Consider the following 6,000-nt stretch of genomic DNA (forward strand, 5'->3'; position numbering starts at 1 on the left):
TTTGTCTATGTTGTTACATATTGTCTGCAAGCTTAAGTGGGGCACACTTGGGAATTAATACAGTTGATGGGTACTATTGATAAAAGCACCCCTTAAGAAAGCAAGGAGTAATTAAAGAAACACATATACGTAATCAGTGTTCAGATAATCCCAACTCCTTCAAGAGTCATCAATATGTTTTGAATGCAAACGATATATGAGGCGGTTTTACTCTGGTAAAAATCCTTACAGAGGTCAATTAACATATTTAGGGCATGAGCTGATTGCTAGCTGTGGACACAGGGACTATAACTTTTACATGTTCTACTCCCAGGAGCCACTGCAGGAGACAGGAAACTGGGTTAATATGAGAACACTTTGTTGATCATTGGTCTGTGCTACCACTCACTAACCACACTTCATTCTGCAACCCTAAAAGGCAATAGGTATAGTGTTTACAACCATAGAATTGGAAGCAAAGCTAGCTCAAATCCTGGCTGTCCACTTTCTGCCCATGTGACCACAGGCAAGTGAGTGAACTTCCAGTCCTGTCTTCCTTCTCTGCAAAAGGGAGCCGATCCTAATGGTATCTATCACATAGGATGGTTGTGAGAATTTAATGAGTTACCATATACAAACTCTTGGAACTGTGCCTGGATTATAAAGGCATTAGCTGTCCTTGAAAAACAAATCCAATTTTTAAAAGTTTGCCATTTGAAATGAATTTCTGTGTTTGTGTCATTTCCCAAGCAGGATGACCTCTCAGCATTATTCCTGGTAAAGTTAACTGGGACAGTCTGGTTGCCTCACAGTGGAATCAAGTAACCCAGGAGCCAGCCATCAGGCACTGGCTTGGCTCAGCAGACAACTCAGGTTTTTATATCTTACAGTAATAAACATTCCAGAGTATCATTTCTGGAGGCACAATGGGTTAAATACATTGAATGAGCCTCTGGAGGAGAATAACAAAGACAGCTGGATAAAATATTAAAACTGTCTCTTTAAAAGCACTTCGAAGCTATCAAGAAAGGAAGAAATGCTCAGAGGCTTAATAAAAAACGAGAACACTTTAACAGGAGCTAGGACAAAATCTATCCTCTGCCTGGTGGCATCTGCCCAGCTCCAGTACATCAGAGCCTCCACAGGCACAGGAGACCAAGAAAAAGACTTGGCCTGGACCAAGCTGTCTCCAGGGCTGGATCAGCACTTACTCACCTGTCTCAGGTATAGTAATTAAGGGAGCACCAACAAACCCAGAACTTGAGATAAAGAATATTTTAATGTAATATTTTTAAAAATCAAAACTAATATAAAAAAATTCCATGATGAACAAAATAGCAAAACTGTAAACAAAGATAAACTGTTGCTGTTTATTTGATTTGCAACCCAGCCAAGGACAGTAAAGTTATGATTCAATGTAATTAATGAAACAAATATATCCACACATTATCAATTTCATGGAGAAAAAACATCTTTCCAAAGATGCAAACACATCATTAAATAAGATAACATCCATTTATGATAAAATCTCTTTACAAACTAGTAATAAGGGAACTTTCATATTATTGTAAAGAATATATAGAAAATACCTACACCAAGAACAGCAGCTAATGGTAAAATGTTAAATAACTCCCTTCCTTATCAAGACCAAGGCAAATGGTAAACCATAGCTGGTTTTATTCAACATTGCACAGGAGACATCAGCTAGTACTGTAGTATAAGAAAAAGAAATAAAATGTGTAAAATATAGAAAAGAATATAAGCAAAGCTCATTATTACCGGATAATATCATTTGTATGCAGAAAATGAATCAACAGGTAAATATTAAGATTAATAAATGTTTATCAGATTTCCAAGATTAAAATTAATATGCATTAATTAAGATAATCTTATTTGTTGTAATAGATACATCTCAGTGGCTTAACAAAAGAAGAATTTGTTTCTTAGCAGGTAAAGCTAATTTAATGGGAAATAGGTGAGAGATGGGGCTCTACTGCACCAAGTCACTTGTGGGCCCACTGATGGAGATGCCATCCTGCTCAACTTGTGACTTCCAAAGTTATTGTGAGCATCCAACAACATACAGGGGAAGAAAGACTGGGGAGCTGTAAATGAGGTTTTTATGAGCCAGATGACATACCTAGGAATTAATATGACACAATATGTGCAAGTGCTTTTTGAGAAAATTTTCAGCTTTTTTGTAAGATCTTAATAAGCAGAGAGATATTCCATGTGCACAAATGGGAAATAAAACAATATCATTAAGATATCACATCTTCCCATATTAATCTATAGCTTTAATGCAATTGAATCAAAATAGTAACAGCATTATTTATGGTACCTGGAAAACTGATTCTAAAATGTATACAGAAAAGCAAAGAACTAGGAACAGCCAAGACACTCTTGAAGGAGAATAAGGTAAAGAGCTCTCCCAACCCCTACCAGGGCTAATTCAAAAACTGTAGTAACTAAGGCAGTGTGGAACTGATATAGTGTTAGACAAGGAAGACCAATGGAGCAAAACAGAAAAGCCAGAAACAGCCCACATTTAAAAAAAAAACAAAACAAAAAAAACCCTTGGCTCATGACAGAGTGACAGGCATTGAAGATCAGTAGGGACAGGGGAATTATGCAATAAATGCTACTAAGGAATTTGGTTATGCAATGGATTAAAAAAAAATTTAGGTTGAACCCTTACCTCCCACCATTCATAAAAATCATCTATTCAAATTAGATAGAAGGTTTCATTGTGAAGGGGAAAATTATACATTTTTGAGAAGATAGTGCATAAGAATATATTTCCCATCTTGAGGGGAGGGGAAGATACATGAAATGTTTTTATAAAGTTTAGAATCTTCGGGGAAAAATTAATAAATTCAACTCCTTTGAAATTAAGAAATTCTACTTGTCTAAGGGTTCTAAAGGAAGACAATAAAATGAACTAAAAGAAGATACTTGATACACACACAGGAGATAAAAATTAGTATTTGAATATGTTAAGGACTCCTACAAAACAATACAAAAAGGGATAAACAACCCAATATAAAAATAAGCAAAAGACATGAACAGGCATTTCATAGAAGAGGAAACATAAATGGCCGCGAAACATGAAAAATTCTCCATTAAAAATCGGGGAAATGCAATTAAAACCATAACGAGGTACCATTTCATATATATCAGGTCAGCAAAAAATTTAAACATTGAACAAAAGGTACTCTTATGTAGTGTTTGGAGTTTAAATTGGTATCACTTTAGAAAACTATTATGTGTTACCTAGTAAAACTGAGTATGTGCATCAGTGAAAGGCTGAGGTAGAGATCTAAGCCCCAACTTACCAGTGGTAACAGCAGCCAGGGGTGTGACAGAATCTGTCTATATCAGTCACTCACGCCAATGTCCCAGTTTAATGTCTTCAAATATGGGAAGAGAAGTGGCTTTGAGGTCAGATTGCCTAGGCACCAATCTTGTCTCCCACTAGTTACTAACTGTGAGCCTTTGGCCAGACCTTTAACCTCTCTGTGTCTCAGTTTTACCATCTATAAATGAGGACAAGATTGAACACTTAGCGAGTGCTATCATGATGATGAATCCTGTGAAAATTTCACTGGAGATGAGGATGAAAGTACAAGGAACTGGGGGCCCCGCTAGAACATCACCAACGCAGGACACTTAGTTGATATCCCTTAATATCTGGGTTCACCATCGCCTCAGGACTGTTCCGTAGGCAGTGGGTGATGTCTCAGGTGAAAGCCGAGTTTGGTACATCTTTATTTCTTAGCTAGAATATGGCGTGTCCCTAACAATTTCACAAAAGTCAGAAAAATTCCCCACAAATTCCATGTCCAGCTTCCAAGCATAAATGAAGAACATGAAGTCACTTGCTATTTTAAAAGCTAATTACTAGTAAAATACTTTCAGATTCACATTTCCTGTGAAATAAAATTCTGCCTTTGAAATGAAAGTCTCTGGCAGAACTACTCAGCAACACCTTTGTTCCAAGCAGGGGTTTTCCTTTAGTACAGAACACACTGTTCCCTAGTCAGAAAAAGATTTATTTAATTTTAAAGGGGAGACAATGAAAGCATATAACTGTTAACACACATTTAAAAATATATGTGCCACATCACCAGAGAGACATAGATGTTGGTGAGCTCTTTTGTTTTTGTAAGTTTTATGGCGAAGACATGAAATAAGATATGTAAAGATATCCAGCTTAGTATCTGAAATTGAAAATAATAATGAAGTATTTGACTTCTTTATCATTTTCCAAACAATCTACCTTTGGACTACAAATTGTAGGAGACCTTCATATCATCAAATTTCAGCTTCTTTGGAAAAATACTCCTTATAAATAGGTTCAATGACTGAATATTTTTAACACTGATACTTTTTCTATATGTATACTATTGATTCTTCTCACAAAGCTAGATTAGTTAGAGAATAATAAGGAATATGAAGAAAAAAAATCACCTCCAGCTTGTACAGACCAAATAATAAACATTATTTCACTAAGTTAAATATATTGAGTTTAAGCACATAATTCTACAGCTTCAAATGCTGGTTTCCCTACAAAATTGTACAGACTGTTAAATTCTTCCAAATCATTTGGTGTCAAGAAATATTTTAAAAATCATTCTCTGCTTTTCTTCCCTTCCACTGAAAAAAAGGTGGAAAGAATAGTCCTCTCCTGCCCTCTCCATTTCCTCATCTCTAGTTCACTCTTTTCATTTTGGAAAAGCATTATGCAATGTTTCAGATCTAAAAAGGTATAAAGTCCAGGTGTGGTAGCTCACGCCTGTAATCCCAGCAGTTTGGGAGGCTGAGGCAGGTGGATCACTTGAGGTCAGGAGTTCGAGACCAGCCTGGCCAACATGGTGAAACCCTGTCTCTACTAAAACTTCAAAAATTAGCCAGGACTGGTGGCGGTGTCTGTAATCCCAGCTACTTGGGAGGCTGAGGCAGGAGAATCACTTGAACCCAGGAGGTGGAGGTTGCAGTGAGCCGAGATCATGCCACTGCAACCTGGGTGAGAGAATGAGACTCCATCTCAAAAAAAAAAAAAACCTAAAAATATAAAATAAAAATAAAAAGATATAGAGAATACAGCAACAAATGCCCATCTACCTACCTCCAAGCTTAATAAGCAACCTATTTACAACACAGTTGAAACTTTCTGTGAATGCTTCCAGATCAGATAACTCTCCCTCTTGAATTTGGTCTATACCATTCCCAAGGCTCTCTTCATAATCTTATTACTTATGTATCCTAAACCACATGAAATATTGCTTGAATTTTAAATTTGATATGAATGATGTCATAGATTGTGTATTCTTCTGCAACTTACTTGACTCACTCAGCATTATGTGTGTGAGAATCATCCATGCACATCCCGAGACTTAATGTTCACTCATTTTCACTGCTGTATAGCATTCCACTGCATGAAGATGCCATAACATGGTCTACATTAGTGACTACTGTAAATACTAACTCACTTCTGTGAATGGACACTAGTTATCTCCAGATTATGAAACCCTAAGTGGGTTTCATAATCCCGCTTACTATTTCCAGATTTTTATGCCACATTCTCTCCAATGTTTGATATAGTCTACTTACCTTTTTGCCAGGTCATTTAATTTACATATCTCTGATTACTGGTATAATTAAGCCTCTTTTTTTTGTAATAAGTTTTTGGTTATTTAAGTTTTCTCTCCTGAAAATTGTTCTACATGTCAATCTTTTTGGGGGAGAGGTTTTTTGTTTTGTTTTGTTTTTTACTTTTAACATTGTCAAATTTATCAAGCCTTTTATTTATGGTTTAATAAATTCTTCTTTATCCTAAGGTCATAAAGATATCTTCTTATATTTTTCTTCTATAGCAATTTTGCCTTTCAAATTATTCCACTAAGGATTGATTTTTGTATATAAAGTGCAGCAGGGATCCAATATCATTTTGTTTTTCCCTGGAGGACAGTGAAATGCCCTAGCACCATTTATTGAATAATGTATCTTTTGTCCACTGCT

Source organism: Pan paniscus, chromosome 14, assembly GCF_029289425.2.
Source record: "Pan paniscus chromosome 14, NHGRI_mPanPan1-v2.0_pri, whole genome shotgun sequence".
NCBI classification, from domain to species: domain Eukaryota; kingdom Metazoa; phylum Chordata; class Mammalia; order Primates; family Hominidae; genus Pan; species Pan paniscus.